Source organism: Heterodontus francisci, chromosome 9 (assembly GCF_036365525.1).
Source record: "Heterodontus francisci isolate sHetFra1 chromosome 9, sHetFra1.hap1, whole genome shotgun sequence".
NCBI lineage: Eukaryota > Metazoa > Chordata > Chondrichthyes > Heterodontiformes > Heterodontidae > Heterodontus > Heterodontus francisci.
In genome coordinates, this window is record NC_090379.1 from 20,408,188 (window position 1) to 20,425,790 (window position 17,603).

Sequence of the window (17,603 nt, forward strand, 5' to 3'; positions counted from 1 at the left end):
TCCACTTTGTCAGGTGGATGCCATCATTGCTGTTGTACTGCAACAGAGGCTAGAGGCATGACTAGTTCTGAAGCAAAGGCCTTCAGCACTAGAGCCGGGATGTTGTCAAGGCCCATAGCCTTTGCTGTATCCAGTGTACTTGATATCATGTGGAGTGAATCGAATTGGTTGAAGACTGGCATCTATGATGGTGGGAACCTCAGAAGGAGGCCGAGATGGATTATCCACTCAGCACTGCTGGCTGAAAATGATTGCAAATGCTTCAGCCTTACTTTTTGTACCGATGTCCTGGGTTCTGCCATCACTGAAGATGGGGATATTTGTTGAGTCTCCTCCTCCCGTTTGTTGTTTAATTGTGCACCACCATTTCACGACTGGATGTGGCAACACTACAGAGCTTTGATCTGATCTGTTGGTTGTGGGATTGCTTAGCTCTGTCTATAGGATGCTGCTTCCGCTGTTTAGCATGCATGTAGTCCTGTGTTGTAGCTTTACCAGGCTGACACTTCATTTTTTTTACACCTGGTGCTGATCCTGGTATGCTCTTCTACACTCCTCATTGAACCAGGGTTGGTCCCCCAGCTTGATGATAATGGTAGAGTGGGGGATATGCCAGGCCAAGAGGTCACAGATTTTGGTGGAATACAATTCTGCTGCTGCTGATGGCCCACAGCGCCTCATGGATGCCCGGTTTTGAGCTGCTAGATCTGTTCTGAATATGTCCCATTTAGCACAGTGGTAGGGCCACACAAGTATTCTCCGGAGGCAGCGAAGATGAAATGAATTGAGATGTCGCTCTTGGCTGACATACGTTGTCCAGGCCTCGCTGCCACAGAGCAAGTTACTGAGCCTCCGGAGAATACTTGGCATCAGGTGGCAGGACCGTATCTCCAACACAGAAGTCCTCGAGGCGGCCAACATCCCCAGCTTATACACACTACTGAGTCAGCGGCGCTTGAGATGGCTTGGCCATGTGAGCCGCATGGAAGATGGCAGGATCCCCAAAGATACATTGTACAGCGAGCTCGCCACTGGTATCAGACCCACCGGCCGTCCATGTCTCCACTTTAAAGACATCTGCAAACGCGACATGAAGTCCTGTGACATTGATCACAAATCGTGGGAGCCAGTTGCCAGCGTTCGCCAGAGCTGGCGGGCAGCCATAAAGGCGGGGCTAAAGTGTGGCGAGTCGAAGAGACTTAGCAGTTGGCAGGAAAAAAGACAAAAGCACAAGGGGAGAGCCAACTGTGTAACTGCCCCGACAAACAAATTTTTCTGTAGCACCTGTGGAAGAGCCTGTCACTCTAGAATTGGCCTTTATAGACACTCCATGGCGCTGCTCCACAAACCACTGACCACCTCCAGGCACTTACCCATTGTCTCTCGAGATAAGGAGGCCAAAGAAGAAAGGGCCACACAACATGATGGAGGGTGTCCTCAGTGTGAAGATGGGATTTCATCTCCGCAAGGACTGTGCGGTGATCACTTCTACCAATACTGTCATGGACAGATGCAGCTGTGACAGGTAAATTGGTGAGGATGAGATCAAATAGGTTTTTCCTCATGTTAGTTCGATCACCACCTCCCACAGGCCCAGTCTGGCAGATATATCCTTCAGGACCTGGCCAGCGCAGTCAGTAGTGGTGCTACCGAGACACTCTAGGTGATGGGCATTGAGGTCCTCCACCCAGAGTTCATTTTGTGCCCTTGCCACCCTCAGTGCTTCTTCAACATGGAGGAGTACTGATTCAACAGCAGAGGGAGGGCGTTCGATGGTAATCAGCAGGAGGTTTCCTTGCCCATGTTTGACCTGATATCAGGAGACTGCTTTGGTCCATAATCAACATTGAGGATTTCCACGGCCACTCCCTTTTGACTGTATATGACAGTGCTGCCATCTTTGGTGATTCTGCCCTGCTGGTGGGACAGGACATAACCAGGGATGGTGATGGAGGAGTCTGGGACATTGTCTGTAAGGTATAATGCTGCGAGTATGACTATGTCAGGATGTTGCTTGACTAGTCATTGGGACCACTCCCAGGTTTGGCACAGGTTCCCAGATGCTAATGAGGAGGTCTTTGCATGGTGTACTGGGCTGGGCGTGCCTTTGCTGTGTTCGGTGCCTAGATCAATGCCAGCTGGCCCAGTTTGATTTTTTTAATAGCTGTTCATAGTATGTTTGATGCCTCTGCGTGGCTTGCTAGGATATTTCAGAAGGCATTTAAGTGTCAACCACATTGCTTGGGCTAGAGTCACATGTAGGCCAGATCAGGTAAGGATGGCAGATTTCTTTTGCAAAGGATGTTAGTAAATGTGATGGGGTTTTATGACAATCCAGTAATTTCATGGTCACCACTACATTTACTAGCTTTTTAATTCAGATTTATTTAATTGCCTGCCTTGCACCCTCCTGACTGCACTTGATGGAACAGAAATATATTAAACTGAAATAATACAAAGAATACATAGTCACTGGAATGGATGGTCACCCATTCTACAAAACAAAGCAGAGAATTCCTTCTTAATTCTTATTGAGCTTAATGTTAATTTTGAAATCAAGCCCTTGTGCTCATTCCAGATTTATTTCAAAGCATTTATTATCTTCAATTTCGTTTACTCTGCGGGGTCAACTAATAAATAAAGGACTGGCAGGGGTGCTTCAACCTCGCGAGTGCACTTCCTGTGCTATGTGGGAGCTCCAGGATACTTCCCGTATCTTGGAGAACCATTTGTGCAGAAAGTGTTGTCAATTGCAGCAGCTTGAGCTCCGGGATTTAGAACTTGAGCGGCAGCTGGCGACACTGAGGTACATTCATGAGGATGAGAGCTACGTGGAAAGCACATTTATAGATGTGGTCACCACCCACTTTAAGAGTATGCAGGGAGAGAGGGAATGGGTGACCACCAGGCAGTCAAAAAGAATCAGGCAGGTCGTGCAAGAGACCCCTGAGTGCGTCTCACTCTCCAACGTGTATTCAGTTCTGAATACTGAGGAACGTGATGCTTTACCTGGGAGTGCAGCCAGAGCCAAGTCCATGGTACTACGGGTGGCTCAGTTGCACAGCGGGGACAGGGAAGACTGGAAGAGCGATAGTGATAGGTGATTCGATAGTCAGGGGAACAGACAGGTGTTTCTGTGGCCGCAGATGTGAATCCAGGATGGTATGTTGCCTCCCTGGTAAGGCTCAAGGATGAACACTGAGCAGCTGCAGAGCATCCTGAAGGGGGAGGGTGAACAGTGGTGGTCCACAATGGAACCAACGAGATAGGTAGAAAGAGGGATGTGGTCCTTCAGTCTGAATATAGGGAGCTAGGCAAGAAATTAGCACGCGGGACCTCAAAAGAAGAAATCTCCGGATTACATCCTATGAATGATTTTAAAAAAACTATAGACCCCCAAACAGTCAGAGGGAGATAGAAGAGCAGATATGTAGGCAAATCTCTGATAAGTGCAAGCACAATAGGACAGTAATAGTAGGGGATTTTAACTACCACAATATTAACTGGGATAGTTTTAGTGTGAAAGGAATTGAGGAAGCAGATTTCTTGAGGTGCATTTAGGAGAGCTTTTTTGTCCAGTATGTAGCAAGCTCAACAAGAGAGGGTGCAGTTTTAGACTTAGTTTTAAGAAATGAAGATAGGCAGGTGGAAGGAGTGACAGTGGGAGAGCATTTTGGTGATAGTTTTAACATAACAGGGCGGCACAGTGGCGCAGTGGTTAGCACTGCAGCCTCACAGCTCCAGGGACCCGGGTTCGATTCTGGGTACTGCCTGTGCGGAGTTTGCAAGTTCTCCCTGTGTCTGCGTGGGTTTTCGCCGGGTGCTCCAGTTTCCTCCCACATCCAAAGACTTGCAGGTGATAGGTAAATTGGCCATTGTAAAATTGCCCCGAGTGTAGTTAGGTGATAGGGAATATGGGTTTACTGTAGGGTTAGTATAAATGGGTGGTTGTTGGTCGGCACAGACTCGGTGGGCCGAAGGGCCTGTTTCAGTGCTGTATCTCTAAATAAAAATAAATAAATAATTATGGAAAAGGACAGAGATAGAACAGGAGTTAGATTTCTCAATTGGGGCAAGGCCAATTTTACTGAACTGGGGAGTGATTTAGTGAAAGTGGACTGGAAACAGCTACTTGAAGGTAAATCAGTGTCAGAGCAGTGGGAAGCATTCAAAGGGGAGGTTCAAGGGGTTCGGAGTAAACATGTTCCCACAAAGAGAAAGGGTGAGACAGCCAAATCTAGAACCCCATGGATGTCAAGCAGCCTACAGGGTAAGATAAGGCAGAAAAGGAAAGCTTATGTCCAACACCGAGAACTCAATACTACAGAAAGCTGAGAGGAGTATTGAAAGTGGAGGAGTGAAATCAAAAAGGAAATTAGGAAAGCAAAGAGAGAGCATGAAAGAATATTGGCAAACAAGATCAAGGTGGACCCAAAGATGTTTTATCAATACATTAAGAGTAAGAAGATAACTAAGGAGAGAATAGGGCCCATAAAAGACAAAAAAGATAACCCATGTGTAGGGGAGGAAGATGTTGGTATGGTTCTTAATGAATACATTGTGTCTGTCTTCACAAAAGAGGGGGACGATGCAGATATTGTACTTAAGGAGGAGAAGTGTGAAGTATTGGATGTGATAAACAGCGGGATAGAGGAAGTATTAATGGGATTAGCATCCTTGAAAGTTGATAAATCACCAGGGCCAGATGCAACGGCCTAAGCTGTTAAAAGAAGCAAGAGAGGAAATAGCAGAAGGTCTGACCATTATTTTCCAGTCCTCTTTCGATACAGGTGTGGTACCGGAGGATTGGAGAACTGCTAACATTGTAACCTTTGTTTAAAAAGGGAGCAAAGGATAGAGAGAATAATTACAGGTCAGTCAGTCTAACCTCAGTAGTGGACAATTTATTGTAGTCTATTCTGAGAGACAGGATAAACTGTCACTTAGAAAGGCACAGGTTAATCAAGGATCATCAGCATGGATTTGTTAAGGGAAGATCTTGTTTGACCAACTTGCTCAATTTGTTTGAAGATGTAACAAGGAAGATGAATGAGGGGTAGTGAAGTTGATGTGGCCTACATGGATTTTAGCAAGGCTTTTGACAAGGTCCCATATGGCAGACTGGTTAAAAAAATAAAATCCCATCGGATCCAGGGAAATGCAGTAAGGTGGATACAAAATTGCCTCAGTGACAGGAAACAAAAGGTAATTGTTGACGGGTGTTTTAGCGACTGGAGGGCTGTTTCCAATGGCGTTCTGCAGGGCTCAGCACTGAGTCCCCTGCTTTTTGTGGTCTATATTAATGATTTGGACAAAAATGTAGGGGGCATGATCAAGAAGTTTGCAGACGACACAATAATTGGTCATGTGGTAGATAGCTAAGAGAATAGCTGTAGGCTGCAGGAAGATATTGGTGGTCTGGTCAGATGGACAGAAAAGCGACAAATGGAATTCAACCTGGAGAAGTGTGAGGTGACGCATTTGGGGAGGTTAAACATGGTAAAAGAATACACGATTAATGGGAAAATACTGAGAAGTGTAGAGGAAGTAAGGGACCTTGGCGTGAATGTTCACAGATCCCTGAAGGTAGCAGGACAGGTCGATTAGGTGGTTCAGAAGGCATATCGAATCCTTTCCTTTATTAGCCAAGGTGTAAAATACAAGAGCAGGGAGGTTATGCTGGAACTGTATAACTCATTGGTTAAGCTTCAACTAGAGTATTGTGTGCAGTTCTGGTCACCTCATTACAGAAAGGATGTAATTGCACTGGAGAGGGCACAGAGGAGATTTATGAGGATGTTGCCAGGACTGGAAAATGCAGCAATTGGGAAAGATTGGATAGGCTGGGGTTGTCCTCCTTGGAATAGAGAAGGCGGAGGGGAGATCTGATTGAAATGTGAAAAATGTTGAGGGGCCTGGATAGAGTGGAGGTGAAGGCTCTATCCACCTTTGCAGCGAGGTCAGTGACTAGGGGGCATAGATTTAAAGTGATTGGTAGAAAAATTAGATGGGAGATGAGGAAAAACTTTTTTCACTCAGAGGGTGGTGGGGGTCTGGAAGTCACTGCCTGAAAGGGTAGTTAAGGCAGAAACCCTCAACTCATTCAAAAGGAGTCTGGATATGCACCTCAAGTGCGGTAATCTGCAGGGCTACGGACCAAATGCTGGAAGGTAGAATTAGAACAGGTGGATCGTTTCTCAGCCGGTGCAAACGCGATGGGCCAAGTGGCCTCTTTCTGTGCCTTAAACTTTCTATGATTCTACTCTAATCATGTCTTCTTTCAAGCTCTTAAATTGAATAATCTTATTTCCCTTAACTACATCCATTAATTTAAGTCTGGGTGTTATTGGTGTTGCTTGCCCATGCTTTGATGTCTGTTTTAAAGATAGTCTAAGTGCAGTCTCACTCATGTCCGATTATTGAAAGTTTCAATCTAATTCCCTTTGACTCATCTCCTTGCTTCTCAATGATGCTTCACATTGTTCTTGCCTTATTAAGTGCGTTCTCCTGCTGCTGAGGCCTATAACTGTTCCCAAGCTCCTTGATCCTTCCATTTTCATTGAAGTATGGTTATCCATCCTGCCACAAGAATTAACTCTTGATAAATTACCTTGACCAGCAAAAACTAGGGTATATGAACAGTGGACAAAATAACTTGTCTAGTGCCAGTGCTTGAGAATTACAGGTGAGAACTTCAGATCAAAGAATGACCTGGAAATATCTATGAAACAACCATGTCAGTGGTTACAATTGTGAGCATTAATAGGGTGGCTGGAATTTTACTCCCTGGGTTGAAGGCCCAAGTCAAAATACCATCAGTGCCCTCTTGACCCATTTGGACCTCAATTTGCATAAATTCATGAGACTCCCACCTGCTTTAGGGGAGGGGGTTGGGTGCCTCATCTGCCTGCACAACTCTGCAGGTTGAAATCAGCAATGGTGAGGCAGAGTCCAGTTCTGTGTGGGTAAGTAACCTACTTGTTAAATCAGGTTAAAATTGATGCCAGGCTGTGGAGTTGGTTTTCACTCATTCAGCTGTCAACCATTTTGGTTGAACATTTCTAAAATGGACAGTGAGACTTGAGAGACAGTAGAAAATAACAGCAATTTGCATATATTTGGCACTTCTCATGTAATGAAAGGTCCCAAGATGCTTTAGAATGAGATTTAAGGACATTCAATCGAAATAGAAGGGAGATTCGGAGAGGTGCTTGGAGGCATGGAGCTGAATTTATTTCTGGCACCGTAGGTCCCAGTGGTGGGCTGGAAGGCAGGGGAAGACCCCGCCTCGGCCCTCTATTGGATTCCTGTTCGTCACTTTCAGGCAGGCTCCGGCGATGGGGTGAGAAGGTGGTGTTGGTGAGGGTGGGGCCAACACCTCTGGATTGCCCCCAAAGGAAGGACCTCCCAACTCTGTTAGGAGGCCCACCTGCAGTGGCGGACCCCTTTGCCTTCCATTTAAGTGAGGTGGAAGCGGGAAGAGGCCCTCGAGTGGTCATGAATTGGCTACTTAAGGGCCTCAATTGGCCTGGGGCAGGAAGACCATTCTCTGCCTTCCCCGCCCCGGGCTAAATTGGAAGGTGTCAGGAAGGTGACGGGCACTGCATGCCCCTGCCTTCCCACACAATTTTATGGACATCCCGCCATCGTTCCCATCTCTAGGAAGCCCATAAAATTCAGCCCATGATCTCAGAATTAGATTTTGAAGGTGAAGAGCATGTTGCCCAGGCAGAGACATTTAGGAAGAGACTCCCAGAGGACAGGGACATGGTAGCTAAATACTCTGTCACTGATTGTGCAGAGGAGTAGGGGGAGGAAGTTGCACAGCAGAACAGGTCCAAAGAGTGCACACTGGGACAGAGGGCTCAAGGAGATTGCACAGACAGGGTAGGATGAGATGCAGAGGGATTTGAAAATGAGAAGCAAGGAATACACTTTGGTAACATTGAGTACAGTTGTTTGGGACTACAGGATAGGATTCTGGATGAGTCGGAGTTAGACAGTGTGGAATTTCAAAAGCTAGCAATGAGCGTGTTGAAGAAATTGAGCCCTGAGGTGACACGGTATGGAAGAGGGTTTTGCCGCTGGTGATGTTGAGGCTGTTACATAAATAATGCTTCAGAAGTGAAAGTAGACAGTAGTAATGATAGACCAGTTGAGAGATATGACAATCAGCTCAGGGTTGAATATTAAACACCATTAGGTTCGGCCTGAGTGAGCAGCTGAGAAGTGAAATTCTGCAACTAAGGTAAAAATGATGGGAGCCCAAGAAGGTGCTTTCAGTCTTGTTGATGTTGAAATGAAGAAATCTTTGGCTCGTCCAGTACTTCATGTCAGGGGGTGGTGTCAGACAGATAAAATTAGGCTGGCTTCAAAGAGGAAAAAGGAAGAGAAACTAAGAAAGAGCGAACAGAAATATGGAGTAATTTTTTGACTTCAGTTCCTGGTGGAGAACCTCACCTGCCACGAGCACATATTGGAAACAGAGCTATGTGCTGCATGTGGGTTTTCCGTAGTTCATTTAAATGGTTGTATGTCCGAATTTCCAAATTTCACTCCGGTAGATAAGTCTCACTGGAGCAATAAACCAGAAAATTACCCCAATTATTTTCATTTAAATATTTTTGGATGTTTATTTTATTTTACTATTTGTTACTGCTATAGTAACAACGCTGTTGTTGACACTGGAGTATATTGCTAAGATTTGTATCAATGTAATAGCGTATGAACTGACAACAGCAAAATTAACAGGCCTGATAGCGTGAAACTCCCAGATTAATGTCTGACGTGTTCCAGTTCCCTGTGTTATTGAGTGTGGAGGTCTGAGGCATGCAACATGTCTGGGAGGCCCAGGATGGTCCAATGTGAGGGCCAGTGCAAAGAGGCTTTTATAACATATTAAAATTGGCGAGTGGGGTTGCTGAACCATAGTTCACCTGGAGAGCTGGAGAACACTATTCCAAAAACACCCTTTCTATGCCCTGTGTCCCATCCCCACACCACCTGGTTAAGAGTTGGGAACCACCTTCTGGTCCCAGGGGCCTTGTTGTTGCCCCCTGATGCTCTCAGAATGTTGTGTGCAAGATGCTCAGAACATTAGAAGGTGTGTTGACCTTGCCTTATCAATTGGGACTGGATTATGTGTAGGTGTACGTAGCACCCTACAATGCCCTGGCCTCAGCCCCTGTGTTTGATCTTCTTTGCTATTTACCAATCATACAAGTTCTGAGTTGCTCCACCACCCACTCCCCACCCACCCACCAATCTCCTGAAGCAACATTTACCTCCGCTTCCCACAATTTTGTGTTATAAGCAAAATTAGAAATTTTTGCTTTTTGTCCTGCTAATCTATGAAATTTGTTAGCTCTGCAATATAGTTGAATGAGACAATTGAACTGAAGGAAGATGCACACTGAGAAAGACACAAGTCAAACATCTTAATGAGGGAAAAAAAGAGTAGAGGTACAGATTAAATGAGTGTGATGGACGCCAATTCTGAACCCTTTCCCCAAATGCTCATTTCTATAAGCTTCCTGCAGCAGCACAATTGCTGAGATTCTCTGAGAAAATAAAAAAGATTGACTGGAAGTCCCCAAGAACTTAGTTGTCATTTTGTTACAGCGCGCTAGCTGCTCGTCATCTGGATGAGGGGGTCTGTGATGATGCAGATTCTTACAACACAAGTAAAATGAAGTGAAAGGGAAGTGAAAGAGAGGAGCAAGAGAGAAAATGTGGCAAATAAATCAGGATAAAGGGGAACATAAGAGGCAAAGAGAGAAAGCAGATTGCTGTACTGTCCTAAGCACGAGACTACAGGAGCAACAAAGACACTGTGTGTGGGAAAACATTAGGGAGAGGTACCCTTATATTGTCCATTCTATTTGTGTAGAACAGGGCAATTTTGGCACAAGGCCAAGCTTCCTTTGATAGGCAAATCTCCTGGTCAATTCCAGAAACAGTTTTACATGAAAAATGGATGGAGTGATGTCTCGTTTATCCAGACACGAATGTGGGTAATCAAGCCAGATTAGGGTTATTTGGATTACTCTCAGGAGATGCAACATATGACAATGCCAACCCTCTTGATGATATGTAATTGGCATTGGGCAAATATCTGCTACTGCTTCATCCAGTGGTTAAAATGGAATTTGTTAAGAAGGGGTATGTGTCTCCAGCCACAAATTACCTTTAGATTAAATTAAATTAAATTACCTTGATAGATATTTGGTCTCACAGGCAATCAGGGAATATGGGGAGTGGGCAGGAAAGTGGAGTTGAAGCCCAAGATCAACCATGATCGTATTGAATGGTGGAGCAGGCTCGATGGGCCTATTGGTCTACTTTTGCTCATATTTCTTGTGTTCTTGTGTTTAACTCCACGGCCTTTTGTCTGTGCACAAAACATATGCAATACCTTCCCCATCTTCCCCAACTGCCTCCGCCCACATTTTTCTCTCAACACAATTCTCTCCGACACTTTTCTCGTGCTAAGTATTTCTCAATCTCTCTATAGCATATACCCTTGCCCATTTATTCCATCTGCCATATACTTTCCATTCCTCCAGGGCTTAAATTCCTGGTGATATGTTCTGCTGGCACAAGTGCGGTGGACCAGAACTCATGTTTATGCTAACCCCAAGGTTTGCTCCCAAATGCTGGGGTTGTTTGTATGGTTTGTATGGTTCATACCACAGCTGCCAGGGTGTATCAGTGGTGCCCACCTTGAATTGCCATCAGGAATGTTGGACCATACCACACTGCAACAGAGAGTAGGCCTGAAGGGCACCCAAACAAAATCCTGCTCTTCGCAACCTCTGCTCCTAATGAAGCAAACCAAGGTATTGAGGAAGGCACAATCCATGTGAGCTAATAGTTTTAATCACATTTATACACCTTGTTCCCACATCCTCCACCTATTCAATCTAATCTAGAATGTTTCTGCCTCAAACACTAATGCCAGAAGTATGTTCGACAGCCTCACAGCTCTGTGTATAAAGAACGTTATCTGACCCTTTGTTATATTCTCTTACATTTAATCCCTTATCGATGGCCCCTACTGGAAACAATTTTCTTCTATCTACCTTGTTCTATCCTTCTATAATTTTTAATACTTCTGTTATACTGCATGGAGGTCTATGGAGGGTAAAAAGGATCGAATTCTTGTGGTAGGCCAGGAACTGCAACCATCTCTACATCTGACTCCCCTTGATACAGAAGATGTGGATAGAAAATTTATCTATGACCTCCTCCCACCAGATTGTAAAGGGCCATAGCAAAAGGGGTACAACCCTGATGCTGGATTCTGTCACAAATCCGTCTTCCCTGGTGAAAATGGGCCTATCGATTCTTTTCAGCCACAGGAATTTTGAAACATTTCTTTCTTTCCTTTTTTGTATTTTCTCTCTTCATCTCCTTGTTTTTCCAGTCCCACCCTTTCTATTCTCATTATCCTTTTCTATCTTCCCGCTTCCTCTCTCTTCCCTTTCCTAACTTAACCACCAACACCTTTTTAAACAGATCTCGAATAGTCCAATTTATTAATCCCACCCCAAAATATATTTTGTCACAGCTGTGTAGGGTCATTCCCACCCCCGTGTCCCATAAATGTAGTTTCATCAGAGGACCACTGTAGTCCCATTTCTGTAAAGAGTAACATACTGTGTCACATAGAATGTTCTGGACTGCATTAGTGCACTGACTTCCCTCAAAGCAGCCAAGTTACTGTGTGGAAGTCAGGCACTTTTCCATTGGACAGTGTCATGCAGGCCCCCACCTGCTAAGAATGAGGCACATTAATTTCACCACATAGACATTAAATTTCAAATTGTTGCTGGGAAGAGAAGAGGGCCTGTTACAAGGAATTGCCAGGCCTCCAGCTGGAAAGACATTTTTGCATACTAGCAGACAGTGTTGGAACAAAGGAACCAGTTCCTGCTCCCAATACACAGAACAGACGTGGTCAGACCAGTTTAGTCACATAGCTAAATGGCTGTTGCAGAGTTTTGAACTGAGAGTTCTAAATTGTAGAGACAGAGTTTGAAATGGCAGAAAGCTTCTGTCTTCTAGATTGAAAACATCTCTTTCCTATCTGCTGTCATCTCTTTCTCACCAGCCTCTGAATCCACTGAAGACACGTGAACTCCAAGAGAGAAAAGTCTCCTACAGTGAACAAGGTTTAAGAAGAATACTGGGCCCCAACGAAAAACAAGAATTACCTACAAGCAAGGGCTCTATAGTGAGCTCGAAGAACTGTAACAATGCTTCAGATATTGCCTCAAACCTTTCCACTTATTGTTTTCTTCTGCTCTTTTCTGTCCCTATCTGCATGTGTGTATCGCGTATGCATGCCAGCGTGGGTGTGATGTGTATCCACAGGCGTTAATCAAATTAGAGTTTTAAGTTTAAGTTTAATAAATTTCACTTTTCATCTTAAACCTAAGAAAGCCTGTTTATGCTAATTTCTTTGCCTTATAATTGGAAAGCGGTGAACAAGGATTCACCAAGGGGGAGCTAAAAACACAATGTGTTTAAAAATAAAACCCTGTTACAGTAAGACCAGGTGAAGGCTGCGAGGGACCCCTAGACACCTTTCTCACCTGGTCATAACAGTAGTGAGGGAGTGAAACATTCCAGGGGGACTGTTATAAATCTACGAGGGTTTGGCTTCACATATGCAACCTCAGGAAGGGGGAAATGCTGTAAATGGGCAGATTGATATTCACAATGTAAGAAAAAAGAAGAAACCTCAAGTCCTTCTTTGTTTTGACAGCCAAAATCTCTGGAGACAGTGGTTGTTTTCCTAATTGGAGCCAATACAGTGGCCACAGAGGATATATGGATAATCCTCTGCCCCTGCACCTGCCCTGTTTTATAAATCTCTGTACTGCTTTCTGTACTCTGTACTAGTTATGTGCAGCAGTGAGTCTGCCTATATTTTGCAAGCTATTCAATCCCTGATTATAGATGATGCTGTAAAACCATCCAATTTCCCTTCCTGCTCCTGATCAGCAAGTGCCTATTTTATGTACAGTGCAACCATGTCAGGTTGGCTGATGTTGCTCATTTAACATATGAGGAATTATGGGCACCAAGCTAGATTGGCCTTTGATGATAAGCCTGTCATTACATTAAATTAACATAATGAGAGGTTTTGTTTAGAATTGAGCTCCATTATGAATGGAGTGAATAAATGTGGACTGAATCATGGAACACAATTGTTCTTAATTTAGAAATGGTTTGATCAGACAAATAGTTTTCAGGATTCTTGTTATCTGACTTATTGATCAACTGGGTTATTGCTCACCATTGGGATGGGGCTCACAGACCTGTAGAGTGATGGGATCTGTATTAATAATGCAAGCCATTGCTCAGTCGGTAGAGCTACTCTCGCTCAGGTCAAGCCCCACTCCAGAGACTGACACTCCACAACAGTACTGAGGGAATGCTGCACTGTCAGTATTGCTGTCTTTCAGATGAGATGTTGAGATTCCATGGCACTATTTTGGAGGACAGCACGGGAATTCTCCCCAGTGCCCTGGCCAATAACCTTCAACGAACATCACTAAACACAGATTATCTGGTCATTATGGGCGGCACAGTGGCGCAGTGGTTAGCACCGCAGCCTCACAGCTCCAGCGACCTGGGTTCGATTCTGGGTACTGCCTGTGCGGAGTTTGCAAGTTCTCCCTGTGATCGTGTGGGTTTTCGCCGGGTGCTCCAGTTTCCTCCCACAGCCAAAGGTTGCAGGTTGATTGGTAAATTGGCCATTATAAATTGCCCCTAGTACAGGTAAGGGAATTGAGGGAAGGTGGGGATGTGGTAGGAATATGGGATTAATGTAGGATTAGTATAAAATGGGTGGTTGTTGGTCAGCACAGACTCGGTGGGCTGAAGGGCCTGTTTCAGTGCTGTATCTCTAAATAAATAAATAAATCATCACATTGCTGTTTGTGGGCTAAGAACGGAAAGTGCTGGAAATACTCAGCAGGTCTGGCAGCATCTGTGTCACAAACCTGAAACGTTAACTCTGTTTCACTCTCCACAGATACTGCAAGAGCTGCTGAGTATTTCCAGCACTTTCTGTTTTTATTTCAGATTTCCAGCATCCACAGTATTTTGCTTTGATTTTGCTGTTCGTGGGATCTTGCTATGTGCAAATTGACCGCTGCGTTTCATACATTACAGCAGTAACTACGCTTCAAAATTACTTAATTAACTGTCAAGCACTTTGGCATATCCTGAGAGCATGAAAAGCACAATTTAAATGCAAGTTTTCCTCCTTTCTTTTCATTGGCACTGAGCACCTTAGAAAATATTGACAAAATATGGCAGTATTCTGCATGTCCCTCATGTGTTATCCTCCTGCTGACAGGGCAAAGCCCTCAGCTGCCTATTGCCTTCTCTGAATTACAAAGTTGATTTTCTGGTCCTGATCACTTGCGGCACCAGAGCAGAATAGGCACCAAGAAAACTCAGGCGACCAGTCAGAGGGGAGATGAGGAGAATTTTTTATGAAGAGAGTTCTGGAATACACTGCCTGAAAGTGTGGTGGAAGCAGATTCAATTGCAACTTTCAAAAGGGAATTGGGATGTATACTTGAAAAACAAATATCTGCAGAACTATGTGAAAAGAGCAGCGGGGTGAGATTGATTCAACAGCTTTTTTCAAAGTGTCGACACAGGTGCCATGGGCTGGATGGCTTCCTTCGATACTATAAGATTCATTATGCTCTGATCAGTCTTTTTGGCTGTCTGCCTGTTCTTAGTAAACTTTTAATCTAACCTTATGTGAGGCCTCAGGAGTTCTCACCGAAAACAGAGGAGAATTTAATTTTAATATATTGCTGTCTTATAGTGACATGCTTATAATGACATGTCTCTTTCTGACTGGAAGTACACTGCGCCTTGAGTTCACCCTCATAGAAACATGCCCTTGGGCCTTGTGCATTCTGGGCCGGTAGGAATTCAACGGTTAAAGTGACACCTTCTGTTTTTCCAAAACAATATCTAAATATGTTATTTTTATTTATATTCTTGGTAGGTTTTATTGTCATTAACTCTTTTTTGTGTCAGTTTATTTATTTGGAGGGTTGAGCTCTCATCCTGGCTGCTACGTTTTTAGTTGCTACAATTACGATTTTGAAAATGGCCATTCTGCTGCAAAATCTTCTTTCTCTGTGCTATTTGGAGGATATTGAAAAGGATGGAAGGAGGACTATGAGGCCATTTCGATTGGATAATAGGTGATTGCTCCCACCCTTCCCCACCCTTGTCCACAAAGACACAACTACAGGCAGAGGCACACCTACCCTGGGATGTTGGAGAAAAGTATCTTCACTGGCTGTGCTCCACCAAGGAGGCAATAACAGAATGATGCCATCATCTGGAAATTGACTTCTGGCCAAACTGCAGCATTGCCAGTGACTGTGAAGGTTGCCATCACCCTGAATTCTTATGCCTTTGGCTTTTTTTAAGCTGCCACATAAGCCAGATGCATTGAATAAGTGATTGATGCTTTGTTGGCAAAAGCAAAGAACTTTGTCACTTTTCTCATGGCCTGCTGGCAGCAGAATGGTCATGGGGAAAAGCCAAGATGTGATTTATAATATTTGGAGAGTTTGTGGTTGTTAGTGGTGTGTGATTGCCTTTAAAAGTGTTGTCCCTTTAAGATCTTAGTATGTTAATGAGCTAAGTTCAAGGATGCAGTCATGTGACTACATGCCAGCCACGCTCTGTAATTGTACTACCAAGAGGCAGCTTCTGTAAATAGTTAGCTCTGTGCTGTATATAATAGTTAGCTGTAATAAACTTGTTTGAGATCTTCAATCACAGAATCACAAAATCATACAGTGCAGAAGAGGCCCTTCAGCCCATAGAGTCTGCACCGATGCACCAATCAACTGAACTCCACACATCTCATTTATGTTGCATCAGACGACATAAAAAGCTTCTCATTATAATTAGAGGTAAAACCATTGTGGCTTTGGAAATCTAGGCTCTGCCTCTGTCACATTGAGGAAGTGATCGGAATGGTGGATGAAGAAAGTCCAGTTATGTAGTGTTTCATGACTGCCATTACTGATGACACTGTGATACTCTGCAAGCAATCCTACCATCTTCATAAACTGCAAGGGCCTCCACTCCATTAACATGCAGGTCACCTGTGACCATCAAAATAACTTTGTTTGTACAGTTGTATTTGTCAGAGCGTTTATTAAAGTCCAGCTATGCCTATTCCTATAGGTACACCTCCCTACTTACAGGCTGTGGAAGAGAAGGATGATCAGAGGAGGTATGCCAGACAGGTGAACTTGCAGCTTAGATACCCCATCTCAGCGCATCATTACGCTGATATTTGCATGTTCAGGTGTAAGGTCCCTTATCCGGAGTTGTCTGAAGAAACTTGCCAACATAAACCTAGATTCCCAAGGTTGCAGCTGCGTGGCAGGTTCCTTCCAGACAAATGCAAGATTTCTGCTACATCTCCCACCTTTAAGTCCACAGCTGTACCCTATTCGTAGCTGCTGCATTGTTTAGCAGGCTCAGAGATTCCATCACATTTCTGTGAAAAGCAGCCAACACTCCTACCAAGTGGCAGAATTCTCCCACATTTCATTGACTGTGCTCACAGCCCTATGTGCCCTTAGCATGAATACAGCATCACTCATGAATAGAAAGGGCTGTCATCCCAACACTGTACAGTGAACTGTGACCACAGAAACGGAGTTATGCGGCTGCTGCCATGGTTCCTTTATCCTGTAGCAGTCAACCGTGGAAATCTTATTTGAAGGGCCAAAAGACTGTACGGATGTGCCTCTGTGGAGAATAGGTATGCCCTCAGCCGTGGCTCATGACACCAATGCACACTGAAGAAGAAGCGGTCAGGAGAGTTACAATGTGGTCATCACATCCACCAGTACCATAGTAGAGTGGTGGAAATTCAACCCTGATGTGTGTAGGTGTTGATTGAAAGCCGGATTGGATTTGACTGTGATGCCACACATGGAGGAATTTCCTGTCATTACATCAATAATGGCTACCTGGTGAAGGGAGTCTCGTACCTCTGGAAGCAAAAAAAGTTCCTTGAATAGGGAAGAAGACTTCTGAGGAAAACAAAAATTGAAAAAACTGTATCTTGATTCCTCAGCTCCGCTTGCTCATCACAAATCGTAATGTTGGTTATTTTCTCACAGTAATGGTGATCCAGAAATACATCTTCACTCTGTACACTGATGGATTAAAATGCTACCAGTGATACTGGACTAAAAATGGAATTTGTCTAATGTGTTTAGTAAGCCTCCTGCTATTAGGAAATGCATTAAAAAAAACTCTGCTGGAAAGTACTTTGAAAAAACTCTTGGATACAAAGGAATAGGAAAGCTGAGATTGATACATTTCTAGTTTTTAGTCTTAAGAATTTCACACAGTGGAGTTCTTCTGTGTAGAGATGGAATCTAGGCATCACTATCCCGTTTTAAAAATGAAATTCTTGAAAAGTAATAGTAACAGGAAGAATGATTTTGTGTTCACACTAAATGCTGATGATATATCTGACAAGGAGGAGTAACTTACAATGAGCGAACCACAGTAATGTGCAGCCCCAG